Source organism: Trachypithecus francoisi, unplaced genomic scaffold (assembly GCF_009764315.1).
Source record: "Trachypithecus francoisi isolate TF-2019V2 unplaced genomic scaffold, Tfra_2.0 Lachesis_group5, whole genome shotgun sequence".
NCBI classification, from domain to species: domain Eukaryota; kingdom Metazoa; phylum Chordata; class Mammalia; order Primates; family Cercopithecidae; genus Trachypithecus; species Trachypithecus francoisi.
In genome coordinates this window covers 98,764,120-98,783,541 of record NW_022681470.1, presented here as the reverse complement: position 1 = coordinate 98,783,541, position 19,422 = coordinate 98,764,120, and the positions used below count along the sequence as shown (strand labels likewise).

Here is a 19,422-nt window from a genome sequence, read left to right as displayed (position 1 = left end):
ATGGGGAGACGGGGGGAACCCAGGACACAGAGGTGAGATGGGGTGAGGGGTAGAGGCAGGTAAAGAAGGAAATCTTAATTCGCATTTCAATGACATTTTCCTCAACTTTTCCTGTCCTTCCCCATCAGGTTGTTAGCCAGGGGCCTGAGGAGGGATGAAGGAACTGCAGTCCCGGCTCCCTCCGTCAGGAAGAATGTCTGGGGTGTTGGCCTGGAACGCTGATGAGTTGATTTCCTGCTATTTCCACAGCATAGGTTGACCAGGGAGAAAAGAAAAGTGCAAATTTCTGTAACTCCTGCCCTGCTTCTCACAAACCATGTGGTGCTGAGCCTAGAGCTCTGTCCCTGAGGAAACAGCTCTCGCCTTCCTTTGCCAGCCGCTCTCCCAACCTCTCTGCCAGTAGTAAATTTGCCTCATTCTCCCAGGAATTGAGTCTCTAAGAATCTCTCCCCTATCTAAACCTCACAGGCAAGCAGTCCCAGCTCCCTTCTGCAACCCTCAGGCTTGGCTACTGCCCCCCATCCCCCACTTCGTCACTCCCTTCCCTATGCTGGGTTCCTTTCTCTGTGCTTTCTTACTACCTCCCTGTCTCCCAACAGAAGCAGCCAATCCCCAGCCTGCTCTAGAGCCACGCCATATATGGAAAGGTTGGAAAGAAACCCGAGTAAATGCGGGAGCGAAGCACAAACACACACACACAAAATCATACACGTTCATGCACACACTCATGCATACACATGCATGCACACAGCAGAGTTTGACTGCCTTTCTGCACGTGTCGCTGTGTCTGTCTGTCTCTGTGTGTGACACAAGTCCCACCATTCCTCCCCCGGCTCACCCCACCCACAGAATGAGGAGCCTGTTTGCTATTCCCCACCTTTAGTCATGCCCCAGGAGATCATCACTCCAACCCGTTGCCTCTGACCTAGATTCCCTGCACTAATTACAAGCCTAACGAGATCTAACAAACACCCAACTTAGCACAGCTGAGACCCTCGAGGTCAATTAGTGCAGCCCAGCTCTGCTCAGGAAATGAGAGATAGAGCCAGAAAGTCTTGTACGTGGCCCACCCCAACCTCACCCCAACCCTAGGGTCGGAAGCAAGGATGGGGAGAATGCAAAAATTAGCAGGACCAGTTTAAAAACATGATTTTGGAGGCTTAATAAGTATGAAGAACACACTTGTTAAGTGCATTAAGGTTGGGGAGCAATTGGAAAATACAGATTCCCAACTCCTCCTAAACTATCAGAAGTGTAGAGGCTGGTGCAGCTACAGAAACCATGGACATAAGGCGGCTTTCATAAGGACTTAATATGAGGAAAAGGAACTCATAGAAAAGCAAGTAGCACTAGAACTCTTGACCTGTGTCATGGTCTCCGATGCCGAATCCCTTCTCTTTGCTTCCTGCTATGGGCAATTTGGGTTATCACCCCTGTCCTTCCTGCTGGTTTGGGACGGCTCAGAAATCACCCCTTTCTTTCAAAAATACTAGGCTCATGCCGGTTCTTGCTTTCCCTTCTTCGAGATATTAAAGCCATGACAGCAAACAGCCCCTTTCTCCTAAGGTTCCTGACTTCAGGTGGCAAAACAAGGCAATGGCATAGTCTCCTGTCCTATGTCCTTGGCATGCAGGTCAGTTGTCCTAATACCATCCCTAATGTTTTTGGCTCTATCAAGGTTGGGAGGCAGGGAGGAGAACACTAGTGGAATGCTCTGTGCACAAATAGGGAAGTGGACTCAAAAACACAATGTTCCTCTTCCCCCAGCCTCCACCCAGCTCTGGCTGCAGAGGGCCGCACTCCACCATTACTGCGCCTCATGCACAGTCCAGACTTATACAGCAGCTGGAAACCCTGAGGGCAAGACGATTCCGAGAAGTACCAAATCTGTATGTTGATATGTTGTCCCAAATTTATTTCTCCAGCCTAAATTTCCCTCTCTAGCACTTAGAGCTAAGTGCCAACTTAACATCTTTACCTGAGTATCTAACATGCATCTTTTTTTTTTTTTTTTTTTTTTTTTGAGACGGAGTCTCGCTCTGCCGCCCAGGCTGGAGTGCAGTGGCCGGATCTCAGCTCACTGCAAGCTCCGCCTCCTGGGTTTACGCCATTCTCCTGCCTCAGCCTCCCGAGTAGCTGGGACTACAGGCGCCCGCCACCTCGCCCGGCTAGTTTTTTGTATTTTTTAGTAGAGACGGGGTTTCACCGTGTTAGCCAGCATGGTCTCGATCTCCTGACCTCGTGATCCGCCCGTCTCGGCCTCCCAAAGTGCTGGGATTACAGCCTTGAGCCACCACGCCCGGCCCATGCATCTTAAATGTACAATAAATGTAATAGATGACTAGATAATGATCCTCAGTGAACCAGCCCCCCTCCATGCTCCTTTGCAATATGAGTTCGCTGTTTCTCCCTTTTGAGTTGCTCTCTCTTCAACTGCTGCTTGAATCTGGGTTTGCCGGTGACTTGTTTTGCCCAGTAGAACAAAGAACATGCACTGTGTACGTTCCAGCACCTAGGCCTTAAAGGGTCTTGTAGTTTCCACACTTTTACTCTCTTAAAAGTCAGGTGCTTATAAGAAGCCTGGGCAAGCATCCTTGCTATGAGACCGTGAACCACATGGATCTGTCCCAGCATCCAAGCCTCCAGTCAGACACAGCTGGAGCAGCACACAAGCAAGACCAGAGACTAGCTGCTCAGTCAGCCCCCAGAACTGTGAGAAACTAACAAACCATTGCTGTCTTAAGTCACTAGGTTTTGGGGTGGTTTGTTACTCAGCAACAGATACTAGAACAAAGATTGTTTCTTGGAAGTGGGATGCTGCCCTCACTAAAACCTGAAGCAAGTGGCACTGATCTTAGGACCCAGCAGCAGACAGCCTAGAAGGGCAGCAAGGAGACTGTTACAGAGTCTGGATGAACAGGGAGAAAACTGCTCTCAGAGACGGGAGAAAGACCACCCATGTTATATGGTGGTAGAATAATTCCCAAAACTGTCACCTGTGGTGTCTTGGGAGCTAGAACATATACCTAATAAATTTGTTGGAGGTAGCTAAAGAGACTTCCAGACAGAATGTTAGAAGTAGCAATAGGCTTTTCTTAGCTGTGATTGATAAGGTATTGCAGGAAAGAGGAACTGAAAAAGGAACTTTTCAGTTTGCAAGCAGAATTTGATGGAAAAATAATAGAGCCCGGAACAGTCTCCAGCAAGAAAAACTTTCACCGGTGGTAATTTATGAGAATGAGCTAATGGCAGGGACCACCTGGCCAGTGAAACGATTCAGGCCTTTGAAAAGTACAGAGGTAAATTGTACCCCATAAGGATGTGCAATTACAGTGTGTCCATTTTTAACATTAAAATTAAAACACACCAAAAATGCACAGGAGAACAAAGCACACAATGACAAAGGAATTGGCTGTTACTCAGTTGCACTGGTATCGTACAGAGAGAAAGAAAGGCAGTTAGCAAACAACTGAAACTAAGTGTGAGGGCCAGGGGCTTCTTTGGTAGCAATGGAAGAGCAGTAAAAGATAGAACTCAGAAATTGATAGCAACCAGGAGCTTCAAAAACTAACACCCCACTGAGGCTGAGGCAGGTAGCTAGAACCCTTAGCCAAGGTAGATTCGCCCTGTCAACATCAAGGCCCTGGCTGAGAAAACTTGGGCTGGGATTCCAACACACAGAATGGGGACATCTGGTACGTTGGATGGTGGAGATCCCTGAAAATTTTGGTTCCCAGAATCCTCTGACCCTACATACCCTGCTAAGAGGACCCACCCCTCTCTGTTAAGAGCCAGCACCACCTGCTGCCCAGGAAAGGCAACGCAGAGATCTCTCCCTGAAACATAACAGGAGTGTCCCTCCAGATCAGCCCCATCTCCTCTTCTGGCTGCCAGAATAACTGGGCATAAGTCACAACGTAATTCAGAGCCAAGAACATGCTGGGCTTTACAAGGAAGAAAGGAACTAAACCCAGCATGTAGGAGCAGGAGCAGGGGAGGTGCCCATGGACCTAGAATTTTTGTTTGTTTTTTGATATGGAGTCTTGCTCTGTCCCCCAGGCTGGAGTGCAGTGGCACTATCTCTGCTCACTGCAACCTCTACCTCCCGGATTTAAGCGATTCTCCTGCCTCAGCCTCCTGAGTAACTGGGATTACAGGCACACTCCACCACGCCCGGCTAATTTTTTGTATTTTTAGAGGAGATGGGGTTTCACCATGTTAGCCAGTGTGCTGTCAATCTCCTGACCTCGTGATCAGACCACCTCAGCCTCCCAAAGTGCTGGGATTACAGGTGTGAGCCACCACTCCCCACCTGTTGTTTTTTTTTTTTAGACAGAGTCTCGCTCTGTCACCCAGGCTGGAGTGCAGTGGCACAATCTTGGCTCACTGCAACCTCCGCCTCCCGGGTTCAAGCGATTCTCCTGCCCCAGCCTCCCAAGTAGCTAGGATTACAGGCACCTGTCACCACGCCCGGCTAATTTTTGTATTTTTAGTAGAGACAGGGTTTCACCATGTTGGCCAGGCTGGTCTCGAACTCCTGACCTTGAGTGATCCACCTGCCTCATCCTCCCAAAGTGTTAGGATTCCAGGCGTGAGCCACTGTGCCCAACTGGACCTAGAGTTTTGAGCATATCAGAATAGAAACTTGGATAAGAAAGTTTATTAATTTGGGGGCACTTTCTTGGGATACAGGATTTACACTCCAGCAAGGACCTCACAATATAGTTCAGATATATGAATATTAGTGTGCTCCTAAAAGCCTTGAAAAAGTAATAACCCATGCAGCACAATTGAAATGCTTGAATTTCAATGCTTCCTCCACATCAGCAGTGGAGGAAGAAATTTAAAAGTTTAGGAAAGTAGACGTGTTGGAATGTATTATTTGAGGTCTAAAGGCTCACCATGGGATTATGTTCCATGGAAGACACACATCCTTTACTGTGGCATTGGTGAGGGGGGTACCAGCATCAATAAACAAAATGGGAGATGTACAGACAGTGGGGCCTCCCCTCCGTAGGCCAAGGATGAAGATATGAGAGGTCATAACAAAGCTGAGATTATTGATAGCAATGGAAATAACCAATCCTGGCCGGGCGCGGTGGCTCAAGCCTGTAATCCCAGCACTTTGGGAGGCCGAGACGGGTGGATCACGAGGTCAGGAGATCGAGACCATCCTGGCTAACATGGTGAAACCCCGTCTCTACTAAAAAATACAAAAAACTAGCCGGGCGACGAGGCAGGCGCCTGTAGTCCCAACTACTCGGGAGGCTGAGACAGGAGAATGGCGTGAACCCGGGAGGCGGAGCTTGCAGTGAGCTGAGAGCCGGCCACTGCACTCCAGCCTGGGCGACAGAGCGAGACTCCGTCTCAAAAAAAAAAAAAAAAAAAAAAAAAAAAAAAAAAAAAGGAAATAACCAATCCCCTCCCCAATGCCAAGCAATAAAGGCCAGGTGGCAACAATGGAAGCCAGGAGGTCACAATTATCTTAATGACCAGCAAAGTCAAAGAGCGGTCAAGACCAGGTGCAGTTCATGCCTGTAATCCCAGTGCAAGGTGGGAGGATCACCTGAGGCCAGGGATTCATGACCAACCTGGGCAACATAGTAAGACCAGTCTCTAAAAAAAAAAAATTTTTTTTTAATTAGCCAGGCATAGTTGCATGTGCCTGTAGTTCCAGCTACTTAGGAGGCTGAGGTGGGAAGATCTCTTGAGCCCAGGGGTTGGAGGCTGCAGTGAGCCTCCTAGGCTGGTGCCATTGCACTCCATCCTTGTGAAAGAGTGAGACCTTGTCTCAATAAATAAATAAATAAGTTAGTCAGTCAGTCAAGGGGAAATTAAGTTGATTACTAGAACATGATATCCCTAGGGATAAAATTAACAGCCAACAAGGGCAAATCAAACAAATGCAAGAATAGGCTGAGCACAGTTGCCCCTGTAAAAAGTCTTGAAGTAGAGAAATTTTGTGAAGCCTTGTGCAGTATTGGTGGAAATGTAAAATGGTGCAGCTGCTGTGGAAAACAGTCTGAGTGTTCCCAAAAACTTAAAAATTGAATTACCATATGATCCAGCAATCCCACTTCAAAAGTATTGAAAGCAGGGTCTTGAGATATTTGCACACCCATATTCACAGCAGCATTATTCACAACAGCCAACAGGTGGAAGCAACTCAAGTGTCCATTGATGGATGAAAGAATAAATAAAATGGGAAATGTACATTATTCAGCCTTAAAAAGGAAGGAAGTCCTGTCACATACTATAACATAGATGAGCCTTGAGGATATTATGCTAACTGAAACACACCAGTCACAAAAAGACAAAAATACTGTATGATTTTATTTATATGAGACATCTAAAGTAGTCGGATTCATAGGAACATAAAGTAGAATGGTGGTTGCCAGGAGCCAGGGGCAGGAAGAAATTTGGAGTTGTTGTTTAATGGGTATGGGGTGTCAGTGTTGCAAGATGAGCAGCTCTAGAGCTCAGCTGCACAACACTGTGAATATACTTAAAACTGTGGAACTGTACACCTACAAATTGGTAAGGTGATCAATGTTGTTTTGTATGTGGTTTTCTTCTTTTTTGGGGACAGGGTCTCTGTTGCCCAGGCTGGAGTGCAGTGGCACTATCTCTGCTCACCACAGCCTTGACCTCCTGGGTTCAAGCGATCCTCCCACCTCAGCCTCCCGAGTAGCTAGGACTACAAACATGCACCACCACACCCAGTTAAAAATGTTATGTTTTTATCACAATTTAAAATAAAATATGTGTTTTAAGAACACTGAAAAAAAGTAATGATTCCTTCTCATTTCCTAGACCTGCAACATTTTTCAGACCTGAAATCCATTGAATGGAAAATGTGGCAGAGTCCCCAAGAGGAAGGTCCCTGCAACATCACAGCAAGTGTGCACTGTAATAATTCCACCAGTCCTGGGTGACTGTCACCTGGGAGAGGAGGAATATCCAGACATGTTGAAGACTACTAGACACAGGGCCTGAATGGCACTGATATTCAAAGACCTGAAATGTCATAATGGCCCGTTACAATGATGGGCTATAGGTCAGGTAAAATGGGGATTCTGGCTGATGTCCAGCTTCGAGTGGGTCCACTGGGGCTCTGGTCGCACCTGGTGGTCATTGCCCCAGTCCCTGAATGTATAACTGGGATTGGTATATTCAGCAGTTGGGGAAGCCCCCATGTGGGGCCCCTGCTTTATGCTATAAGAGCTATCATGGTGGGGAAGGTCAATGGAAGCCTCTGAAGTTGTGTCCCTCTCCCCTTCACCCAGCCAAGATAGCAAATACAAAATAATATCTCATGCCAGATGGAAGATAGAGATCATTGCCACCCTTAAGTACCTCAAGGATGCAAGGATCGTGGTCTGTATCATACCTCTGTTTAATTCACCAGCCTGGCCCCTACAGAAAACACATGGATCCTTGGAAATAACCATAGACGATTCCCAGCTCAGCTCAAACCTCGAGTGATCATGTTGGGTGTGGTATCATTGCTAGAATATATAAATATGGCTTCAAGTACATGACATTTGGCCATTGATTTGGCAAATTCATTCTTCTTTATCTCGATCAGGAAAGAGAATCAGAAACAGCATTCACATGGACAGGATGACAATATTCGTTTAGAGTCCCCCCACCCCCAGGGTTGTTGTTAACTCTCCCAATCTATGTCATGATACATTCAGAAAAGATCTGGATCATCTGGACTTCCCACAGAGTATCACAGTGCCTCATTCATCAATGACATTAGGCTAATTTGGGAGAATAGCAAGAGGTGGCTGGCACCTGAAAGCCTCGGGAAGACACATGCAGTCTAGAAAATGAGACATAAACTCTCTGAAGATTCCAGGACTTGCCCCTTCCATAAAGTTTTCTGGAATCCAGTGGTCAAGGGCATACTAGGTCATTGCCTATGAAACAAAAGACAAAACGCTGCATCTTGCATGCACAAAGAAGGAACTACAATGCCTGGAGGGTTCTGGCGGCAAACATATTCCACGCCTGGGAATACTGCTCCAGCCTGTATTCTAGAGGGTGAAGCTCTGTTTGAGCCTGGGGCAGGGATATGGAGCCTGATCAACAAAAGGAGCTAGAACTGCTCTTGGACAATAAGGCAGGAAGGAATATGTGTGAAACTCAGGTGAGCCACTTGGGTACCTCTTGATACTCTTCATGCCCAGTGGTAACCTGAATGGCACATGCAGCCCAGCCTGTGAAGGGTGAAGTGATCAGGGACTCAGAGCCTCTGAGGAATCAGGGTTGTGCTACACCACTTGGTAAGCTATCAAGACCAGCAGAAATGACAGTGGTGTCATCTCTAGCAGAGAAGGAGAGTGGAATTTAGAATGGATAACGGAGGAGGGAAATGATGTTACCTATTGCAAGACCAATTGCAGCAACAGCCTGTGGTTATCCCACTGACCTCCCTTAAATAAGTCCCTTCAAGAAAAGAGCCCACTGAAACCCCGGAAGAGCTACCCCTCGATGTATGTGGAAATATAGATCCACATGGTACAAAAGGAAGACTGTGGTAGCCATGAAGGTGCCTCACTTGGATTTGTCTTCAAGAAAGAACTTGCTGCTCAGCTGCAAGGAGGACAGTTAGCTGTCAGCCCCAGCTGTTAGTGCTGAGGGATCTGTCTCAGTTTTCCAGCCAAGGCACACTCCTCTCAGCAGGCCCTGGCCAGTGACTGAGCAGAGTAGAGGGGTTCTTAGGGCCTGGACATTTCTGCCCTATGCAAACCCCTCTAATGAAACATATTTGCTCTGGAGTTCCCCAATATGTTGCCCAAGATTCTATCTGCATTTCAGTCTGAGGCTCTCCTTGCTGAACCCTGCTTCCTGTCCCTTCTCATAGGCACTCCCTCTTAGGCCTCTTACACTCCTCATTCAGCATCTGCTTCCCAGAGGAGGCAGCTGACAAACCTCTCTTCCTCTTGCCTACCCCATCCCCAACATCTGGAGTCCATCAGCAAGTCTTTTTGGTCCTACCTTAAAGCATAGCTGGAATATGACCATTTCTCCATCTCTCCTCAGCCAGCTCCTTCCCTACATAGTCTCCTGGTGAGGTCTCTCTGCCTCCCCTCATTCCCGTTCAGCAGCTGGAGTGTCTTCTTGTATGTGTGTGTGTGTTTTTGTTTTTGTTTTGTGTGTGTGACAGAGTTTTGCTCTTGTTGCCCAGGCTAGAGTGCAATGGCTCACCGCAGCCTCCGCCTCCCAGGTTCAAGCGATTGTCCTGCCTCAGCCTCCCAAGTAGCTGGGATTACAGGTGTATGTGCCACCACGCCCACCTAATTTTGTATTTTTTTTTTAGTAGAGACGAGGTTTCTCCATGTTGGTCAGGCTGGTCTCGAACTCCCGACCTCAGGTGATCCGCCCACCTTCACCTCCCAAAGTGCTGAGATTACAGGTGTGAGCCACTGCGCCCAGCCTGGAGTGTCTTCTTAAAGCAGTTCATGTCACTTGCCTACTTAAAACCACCCTAACTTCATGTCACTCTTAAAAATCCAAATATTTTCTCTGGCAAATAAGGCCCTTCTCTGCCAAACACAGTGGCTCATGCCTGTAATCCCAGCACTTTGGGAGGCTGAGGCGAGCAGATAGCTTGATCCCAGGAATTTGAGACCAGCCTGGGCAACATGACAAAACCCCATCTCTACTAAAAATACAAATAAATAGCCAGGCATGGTGGCGCACACCTATTGTCTCAGCTACTTGGGAGGCTGAGGTGGGAGGATCCCTTGAGCTGGGGAGGTCGAGGATGCAGTGAATCGAGATTGTCCCACTGCACTCCAGCCTGTGCGACAGAGTGAGACCTTGTCTCAAAGAAGAAAAAAAAAAAAAAAAAAAAGACCCTTCTTCTTCTGACTCATGCATATCTCCAACCTTATCCCCAGGCCAGACACACAGATCCCTTTTCTGTTCTGTACATACACCAAGCTCTTTCCCACCTCTGGGCCTTTGCCTTTGCTATTCCTTCTGCCTAAAATACCCTTGTTCTCTTTTTTAACTTCTTTATTCAAACATCAGTTCTTAGGAGCCTTCTCTGGCCACTCTGTCTTGAGAGGCACCCCTTCCAACAGAATTGTTACCTTATCATTCTGCTTCCCTCACAACAATGACCACAGTCTAATTATTCTCCTCAGTTGCCTCTTTATTTTCTCTCTCCCTGAGTAGAATAGAAGCTCCCACAGAACAGGGCCCTGACTTATCTCCCCAACACCTAAATTCAATCTTTATTTGTGTAATGAATGATTAAAGAAAGCCTTACCTAACACATGTACATCTCCACCACATTGTCTCCACCATTTAGTTCCATTGTAATACAAGTAATACCTTTTGATGGTCCTTTACAGTTTTAGATATCATGTTCTTGTTTGCTATCAACAGCTCTCTCACACATACACTATTTAATTTTTGATCTTCATAATTAACCCTGTGAAGAAAATAGGACAAGTATGATCCCCAAATTAAGGATTAGAAAAATTGAAGGCGGCCACGTAATCCCAGCACTTTGGGAGGCCGAGGCAGGTCAGGAGTTTGAGACCAGCCTGCCCAGCATGGTGAAACTCCGTCTCTACTAAAATTACAAAAAATAAAATAAAATTAGCCAGGCGTGGTGGCAGGCACCTATAACCCTAGCTACTCGGGAGGCTCAGGCAGGAGAATCGCTTGAACCCAGGGGGCGGAGGTTGCTGTGAGCTGAGATGGTGCCATTGCACTCCAGCCTGGGCAACAGAGCGAGAATCTGTCTAAAAAAAAAAAAAAAAAAAATGAAGCCGAGAGAAGTAACCAAGCTAGAAAGTGTCAAAAAGCATCAAAATCTAAATCTAAAAGCAGGCTTTGGGAAACGCAGTGATGTCTGACCCCAACTACCTGGCGGCACGCCAGACTTCACAGGGTAAGGAACAGTCCTCTACCAGGCCACCCTCACTTCAGACACCAGTAGCCAGTTCAGGGGTTGGTTCCACTATCCCCGCAGGTTTGATAATTTGCTACAATGACTCACAGAACTCAGGAAAGCACTATACTTATGATAAATTAAACTTTTTTTGCAGCAAAAGGGTACACATCAGAACCAGCCAAGGGAAGAGATACAGAGGGCAAAGTCTGGGAAGAGCCACACGGGAAACTTTGGGCACCTTCTCCTGTGAAATTCCAGACATCACTGCCCCTCCCAGCTACGAGGTGTGACAGTGCTTCCGAGTGCTGCCACCAGGAAAGCTTGCCCAAGTCTTTGGTGTCCAGAGCCCTTGCTGGAGCTTGACCACATGCTGCCTGCATGACTGACCTTTGCTCTCCAGTCCTTATGGGGGCTGGAACTGATACGGCATGTTTCAAAGCCCCCATTATAAATCACATCATTCAAGCATATGGTAGCCAAGCTCCTCAGGCAAACAATGACACTCCTATTGGGCAGGACATCCCAGGGGCCTAGAGATCATCTCCCAGTAGCCGAGGGCCACAGCCAGACCTCTCTGAGTAAAATCAATTCACTACACAGGGGAGTTGTACTCCTTTGTTTTTTTTTTTTAATTCAAGATCGAGTGTTCCAAACACACTGTTCTGTTTAATCTTTGCTCTCTTCTTTGACCTGTTTCTTCTTTTTCCGAGTTAGCTTCAGGTCACATGTTGCTCTGGAGAACCAAGAAGGGTGAGCAGACACCAATCATGACCCCAAACAGCAAGAGGAGAGAAGTAAGTGAAGTCTTTATTATCAAGCAAGAAATATGCTGTTTACAAAGGAAATTATTATAAATAATAATATCTTTTTTTACATGACGTTGAAATGAGATCTAGTAAATGTATCTGTTAGTAAGGAAAAGACCAAAGCAATGCTGGGCAGTGATGTCAAAGTAACATAATACTGAAATCTACTTGACATTCTCTGATAATATACCACAATAGCCTGTAATTTCCTACAGATTAATATGCCAAGAAGGTGCCAGTTACTTATTGAAATGTAAAATTCAGATGATTTCACTGGTTTGTGGAGGGAGCTTATGCACATGGGTATATATACATGTGGCTGCTTTCTCTCTTATTTTACAGAAGTCCATTGTGGGTTTTTTTTGTTTGGTTGGTTGGTTGGTTGTTTGAGACGGAGTCTCGCTCTGTCGCCCAAGCTGGAGTGCAGTGGCATGATCTCTGCTCACTGCAACCTCCGCCTCCTGGGTTCAAGCAATTCTCCTGCCTCACCCTCCTAAGTAGCTGGGATTACAGGCACGCGCCAACACACCTGGTTAATTTTTTTTGTATTTTTAGTAGAGATGGGGTTTCACCATGTTGGCCAGGCTGTTCTCAAACTCCTAACCTCATGATCTGCCTTCCTCGACCTCCCAAAGTACTGGGATTACAGGCTTGAGCCACCATGCCCAGCCTTCATTGTGATTATTAATTTATAATCTGTCATCACACTGTCATCAAAAACATAAATTGCAAAGTATGTTTTGTCTTTGTAACTTTGTTTATTTACCTTTCTCCCAACTAAATGGTGAGCAGTTTACACAGGTGCTCAACAAATGTATTTCAATGAATGTCTACAAAAGGTTAACTAATTTGAATTTTTAAAAACAAATTACACAGCACAATAGAAGCATAATAAAAGTATAACAACAATAATGAACCTATAAGAAGGCATTGAAGTTGCTGCCCAGAAAGTCAGGTTCCCGTTCCAGTTCTGCTTCTTGGTTGTTTGACATTGGGCAGGTCTCCATTCTTGCATCTATTTCCTCATCTGAAAAACAGAATAACTCATGTTTGCTCTACTTACCCAGGAGACTACTGTAAGAATCAAATGAGTCCATCAATTTTAAGGTGTTTTACAAACAATAAAGTATTTTGCTGATGTTATTATTTATTTTTGTTGTTGTTGTTTTGAGACGGAGCCTCACTCTGTTGACCAGGCTGGAGTGCAGTGGTGCCATCTCAGCTCACTGCAACCTCTGCCTCCCGGGCTGAAACGATTATCCTGCCTCAGCCTCCCAAGTATCTGGGACTACAGGCGCCCACCACCACACCGAGCTAATTTTTGTGTTTTCAGTAGAGACAGGGTTTCGCCATGTTGTCCAGACTGGCCTCGAACTCCTGGCCTCAGGTGATCCACCTGCCTCAGCTTCCCAAAGTGCTGAGATTACAGGTGTGAGCCACCGTGCCCGGCCTGCTATTATTATTTCAACAGAAAAATTATTTTAGAAGTGGCATGCATTTTACTAGGATGCAAAACATGATTGGGGAAACAGACTCAAGAATTCCAAACCTAGGCCGATTGAGGTCAGGGAAGCTACCTCTCATCTCTTTGGTCTTGAAGTAGTCTAGAAGTAATCTACTCCTGGTCTCTGCTGTTTATTATTTGAGCCTCAGTTTCTTTTTTTTCCTTTTTTTTTTTTTTTTTTTTGAGACGAGTCTTACTCCGTTGCCTAGGCAAGAGTGCAATGGCACGATCTCAGCTCACTGCAACCTCCACCTCCCAGGTTGAAGTGATTTTCCTGCCTCAGCCTCCTGAGTAGCTGGGATAACAGGCACCTGCCACCATGCCCAGCTCATTTTTGTATGTTTACTAGAGACGGGGTTTCACCGTGTTGGCCAGGCTGGTCTTGAACTTCTGACCTCAGGTGATCCACCCATCTCAGCCTCCCAAAGTGCTGGGATTAGAGGCATGAGACATGGCACCTGGATCTGTTTTTTTTGTGTTTTTTTTTTTTTTTTTTTTTTTTTGAGACAAGGTCTCTCACTCTTGCCCAGGCTGGAGTGCAGTGGTGTGATCTCAGCTCACTGCAATCTCTGCCTCCTGGGCTCAAGGAATTCTCCTGCCTCAGCCTCATGAGTAGCTGGGACTACATGCATGCACCACCACACCTGACTAACTTTCATATTTTTGGTAGAGACGGGGTTTCACATGTTGGTCAGGCTGGTCTTGAACTCCTGACCTCAAGTGATCCTCCTGCCTCAGCCTCCCAAAATACTGGGATTACAGGTATGAGCCACTGTGCCTGGCCCTCAGTTTCTTTATATCATTCTCTCTGAGCCTCATTTATGTTATCTGTAGCATGGTGATAAAATGTACCTTGCCGCAGAAGGTTTGCTGGGGGTTCAAATTAGATGATTGTTGCTAAGGTCTCTTTAACAGCCATAAAGTACTATACAAATGTAAAGAGGCCGGTCGCGGTGGCTCAAGCCTGTAATCCTAGCACTTTGGGAGGCCGAGACGGGCGGATCACAAGGTCAGGAGATCGAGACCATCCTGACTAACACGGTGAAACCCCGTCTCTACTAAAAACTACAAAAAACTAGCCGGGCGAGGTGGCAGCGCCTGTAGTCCCAGCTACTCGGGAGGCTGAGGCAGGAGAATGGCGTGAACCCGGGAGGCGGAGCTTGCAGTGAGCTGAGATCCGGCCACAGCACTCCAGCCTGGGTGACAGCGCGAGACTCCGTCTCAAAAAAAAAAAAAAAAAAAAAAAAAGTAAAGAAATTTTGTATGAATTCCCTGAAGGTGATGAACTTTCAGATATAGTTTCAGTAAAGCACAAAGGCTGAGAGTATGGGAGGTTAACATTGGCAGTCACATCCCAGGAAAGAATAGAACATTTTGGTATCTATTATCTTGGGTTGGATTACACATTGCCTTAGAAATTCCATTCTGACAAGGCCTTGCAAAAAAGTAAAATGAAGCATAGGCCCTTTCACATACATTGACTCAATAAATCTTCCCAACACTGTGCCAAGTGGGAATTATGATGCCCATTTGACTGATGGGGAACTGAAGCTTGGAGATGTTGAAACTTACCCAAAATTATGCAACTGGCAAATGGCTGCATAATCTTGGGTAAAACTAATTTCTCCAGCTCCAGCAGAAAAGTTAAGAGCATGCTTACATGAAAAGGAAGAGCTGGCCGGGCACGGTGGCTCACGCCTGTGATCCCAACACTTTGGGAGGCCGAGGCGAGCGAATCACCTGAAGTCGGGAGCTTAAGACCAGCCTGACCAACATGGAGAAAGCCCATCTCTACTAAAAATGCAAAAAAATAAAATAATATAAAATAAATTATCCAGGTGTGGTGGCGCATGCCTGTAACTCGGAAGGCTGAGGCAGGAGAGTCATTTGAACCCAGGAGGCGGAGGTTGCAGTGAGCCGAGATCACACCATTGCACTACAGCCTGGGCAACAAGAACGAAACTCCGTCTCAAAAAAAAAAAAGAAAAGAAAAGAAAAGAAAAGGAAGAGCTAGTCGGGGGTGGCCTTAAACAAATGGCCCATTTATCATTCCTCCCTGACACAACTTTCTACTCAAGCCAGCAAACCTCTTCTTTTCTTTCACAAATACTTCACAAATAGTCTTTTCTCTTCTTCTTTTTTTTTTTTTTTTTTTTTGAGACGGAGTTGCGCTCTGTTGCCCAGGCTGGAGTGCAGTGGCACAATCTCAGTTCATTGTAACCTCCACCTCCCGGGTTCAAGCAGTTCTCCTGCCTCAGCCTCCCAAGTAGCTGGGATTACAGGCACATGCCACCATGCCCAGCTAATTTTGGTATTTTTAGTAGAGACAGGGTTTCACCATGTTGGCCAGGCTAGTCTTGAACTCCTGACCTTGTGATCCACCTGTCTTGGCCTCCCAACGTGCTGGGATTACAGGCCTGAGCCACTGTGCCCGGCCAATACTTCATATTTCTTTTTTTCTTTTTTTTTTTTTTTTTTTGAGACGGAGTTGCGCTCTGTTGCCCAGGCTGGAGTGCAGTGGCACAATCTCAGTTCATTGTAACCTCCACCTCCCGGTTCAAGCAGTTCTCCTGCCTCAGCCTCCCAAGTAGCTGGGATTACAGGCACATGCCACCATGCCCAGCTAATTTTGGTATTTTTAGTAGAGACAGGGTTTCACCATGTTGGCCAGGCTAGTCTTGAACTCCTGACCTTGTGATCCACCTGTCTTGGCCTCCCAACGTGCTGGGATTACAGGCCTGAGCCACTGTGCCCGGCCAATACTTCATATTTCTTTTTTTCTTTTTTTTTGAGACGGAGTCTCGCTCTATTGCCCAGGCTGGAGTGCAGTGGCCGGATCTCAGCTCACTGCAAGCTCTGCCTCCTGGGTTCACACCATTCTCCTGCCTCAGCCTCCCGAGTAGCTGGGACTACAGGCACCCGCCACCTCGCCCGGCTAATTTTTTGTATTTTTTAGTAGAGATGGAGTTTCACCGTGTTAGCCAGGATGGTCTTGATCTCCTGACTTCGTGATCTGCCCGTCTCGGCCTCCCAAAGTGCTGGAATTACAGGCTTGAGCCACCGCGCCCGGCCAATACTTCATATTTCTTACTATGGCTGGGGTGCCCAGAGAAACAACTATGACAACAGGTGGATTTAGGATACAACAGGGTGATGTCTGTGCACAGGCAGGAAGGCATTTTTACCGAAGCGGAGTATGATCAATGTTCACAGCTGTGGCAGCCTGCTCCCCTGAAAGATCTTTAATTGGAGAAGAAGTGGCTATGGCCAGCTTCACTCTGACCCTGTTAGAAATGCCCAGTTCTTAAGTCACATCCCAATTCTACACATAGACTCAAGGGTCTGCAGAAACACCCATTACTCTCCCACCTCCCTCCTCATAAATATGTTCATCCTACAGCCTAGAAGAGTCAAGCGTAGTCCATCAGACACAGACACTAGTGGTCTCTGTTTACGTATAAATCCTTTTTACCACCTAGAATTTTTCCTTCATTATTTTGTGTCTCTTCCCTCAATTTAAAATCTAATTTTAAAAAATCTAACTCAAATATCAAAAATTAGAAACAGCCCCAATGTACATCAATTTGGAGACCAATTTGGCTGGTTGTGGTGACTCACACCTGTAATCCTAGCACTTTGGGAGGCTGAGACAGGTGGATCAGTTGAGCCCAGGAGTTTGAAACCAGCCTGAGCAACAGGGTGAAACTCCGACTCTACAAAAAAAAATACAAAAATTAGCTGGGTGTGGTGGTGCACACCTGTAGTCTCAGCTAATCAGGAGGCTGAGGTGGGAGGATACTTTGACCTCAGGAGCCAGAGGTTGCAGTGAGCTGAGATCATACCACTGCACTCCAGCCTGAGAAACACAACGAGACCCTGTCTCAAAAAAAAAAGGAGACTAGTTTAAATAAATAATGAGAACGCACATTCAAACAATGGACTATTAAATAGTTATTCAAAAGAGCAAAGTAGGCAGGACATGGTGTCTTACACCTGTAATCCCAACGCTCTGGGAGGCCAATGCAGGAGGATCACTTGAGGCCAGGGTTTGAGACCAGCCTGGGCAACATAGGGAGATCCCATCTCTATAAAAATTTTAAAAATTATTTGGGCATGATGGCACACTTCTATAGTCCTACCTACTTGGAGGCAGGGGCAGGAGGATCCCTTGAGCCTAGGAGTCTGGGGTTACGGTGAGCTATGATTGCACCACTGCAATCCAACCTGAGCGATAGACCAAGGCCCTGTCTCTTTAAAAACAAAACCAAAAATAGATGTAGCAAGACTGCCAAAATATAATATTAAGTGAATTAGTAAAGGGAAGAGCAAGGTGTATAGTATGTTCCAATTTTTATAAAAGATAAAAATTAAATATAGGCTTACAGTGGCACAAAAACTCTAGAATACACAAGAACTGTTAAGAATGGCTGACTCTAGTTAAGGAGACACTCTTTTTTTTTTTTTTGAGACAGAGTCTGACTCTGTTGCCCAGGCTGGAGTGCAGTGGTGCGATCTCGGCTCACTGCAAGCTCCGCCTCCCAGGTTCACACCATTCTCCTGCCTCAGCCTCCCGAGTAGCTGGGACTACAGGCGCCCGCCACCACACCCGGCTAATTTTTTGTATTTTTAGTAGAGACAGGGTTTCACCATGTTAGCCAGGATAGTCTCAATATCCTGACCTCATGATTCACCCTCCTCAGCCTCCCAAAGTGCTGGGATTACAGGCGTGAACCACCATGCCCAGCAAAAGGAGACACTTTTCATCGCATGCCTTTAGTGCTGTTTGAATTTTACCATGGCATATATTACTAATTCAATTCAAACGAAACAAAACAACTTTAACTAAACATGTTTTTCTATCAAAAGCTTTACTTGTCCACCCTACTTCCTAAATATCTCCCAAATCTGATTACCACCTGTTTCCCACTGCCTCTGCCCCAGCCCAACTACAGGAGTGGACTATGTTTTGCTCCTGAATTCCAAAATCTCAGGGGCATGTTTTCCTTTAAAACATAATTGTTTAAAAAGAATAGCACCTGGTTATCCAGACTATTTGTTTTTGTTTTTGTTTTTTTTTTTTTTTTTTTTTGTGAGACGGAGTCTTGCTCTGCCGCCCAGGCTGGAGTGCAGTGGCCGGATCTCAGCTCACTGCAAGCTCCGCCTCCCGGGTTTTACGCCATTCTCCTGCCTCAGCCTCCCGAGTAGCTGGGACTACAGGCGCCCGCTACCTTGCCCGGCTAGTTTTTTGTGTTCTTTTAGTAGAGACGAGGTTTCACCGTGTTAGCCAGGATGGTCTCGATCTCCTGACCTCGTGATCCGCCCGTCTCGGCCTCCCAAAGTGCTGGGATTACAGGCTTGAGCCACCGCGCCCGGCCCAGACTATTTGTTAAACTGAAAACTATCAAAAGGCATATTACCAGTCACACCTGCCTGCAAGCTCTATCCTGCATTACAGAGCTGTTTGAAGGTCAATTTTGAGTTGTTTGCCCTGAGTGCCAACATTGCTACCTATGGTTTTGCCTCTACAGGTTCAGGCCATCAACCCCTCTCTCTTCAACGACTGCAACAGTCTTCTAATTAGTGTCACTAACTCTACTGTTTCATATGCCCACACTGCAATCAGAGTGATCTAAAATTTTAAATCTGGCTTGGCGTGGTGGCTCACACCTGTAATCCCAACACTTTAGGAAGCCGAGGCGGGCATATCACCTGAGGTCAGGAGTTCAAGACCAGCCTGGCCAACATGATGAAACCCCATCTCTACTAAAAATAAAAAAAAATTTTAAAAATTAGCCAGGCATGGTTGTGGGTGCCTGTAATCCCAGCTACTTGGGAAGCTGAGGCAGGAGAATTGCTTGAACATGGGAGGTGGAGGTTGTAGTGAGTCGAGATCGCGCCATTACACTCCAGCCTGGGCAACAAGAACAAGACTCCGTATCAAAAAAAAAAAAAAAAAAGTAAAATTTAAAATCTGATATTTATAGTCCCCACTGCCCTTGAGTTAGAGTCCACCTTCTTTAACACGGTTTACAGGGCCTCTGTGACCCTAGCCGCTTCTTTCTTTAGCCTTGTCCTTCCTCTCCATTCCCCTTATAGACATCTCAGGGCCGCCCCATGCTCTAAACTCCAGCCACACTGCATATTGGTGAACGTTGTGCCCTGAATCAGCATTGCTTTCTCTGGTCTCTAACACT

At 46.3% G+C, this 19,422-nt stretch overlaps 1 long non-coding RNA gene across 1 annotated transcript in view; it reads right to left on the bottom strand.

Moving 5' to 3' along the window:
- Window positions 1-12,462: 12,462 nt before the first annotated feature.
- The window catches only part of LOC117076739, a 44,018-nt gene continuing 37,058 nt past the window's right edge, over window positions 12,463-19,422 (bottom strand). Inside the window, exon 3 of the long non-coding RNA XR_004434462.1 lies at window positions 12,463-12,751. This is a non-coding gene — a long non-coding RNA (uncharacterized LOC117076739). The remainder of the gene's footprint in view (window positions 12,752-19,422) is intronic.